Raw genomic sequence first — 251 nt, 5'->3', positions numbered from 1 at the left:
AATAGTGAATGCATCATCACTACAAAAGGAGGCAGACTGTACCTTGTACTGTACCTTACACAAGAATATATATACATATACATATATATACATATATATATATATATATATATATATATATATACACAAACAGAAAATGTAGCTCTTTCTAGTCCACTGCAGGACAAAGGCCCTAGACATGTCTTTAGTCACGTATGGGGTTTGGCCATTTTCCTCACCACGCTGGCCACTGCGGATTGGTGATGGTGGAA

The sequence above is a fragment of the Palaemon carinicauda genome, chromosome 35 (assembly GCF_036898095.1).
Source record: "Palaemon carinicauda isolate YSFRI2023 chromosome 35, ASM3689809v2, whole genome shotgun sequence".
NCBI classification, from domain to species: Eukaryota; Metazoa; Arthropoda; class Malacostraca; order Decapoda; family Palaemonidae; genus Palaemon; species Palaemon carinicauda.
This window is presented reverse-complemented; position numbering follows the sequence as displayed.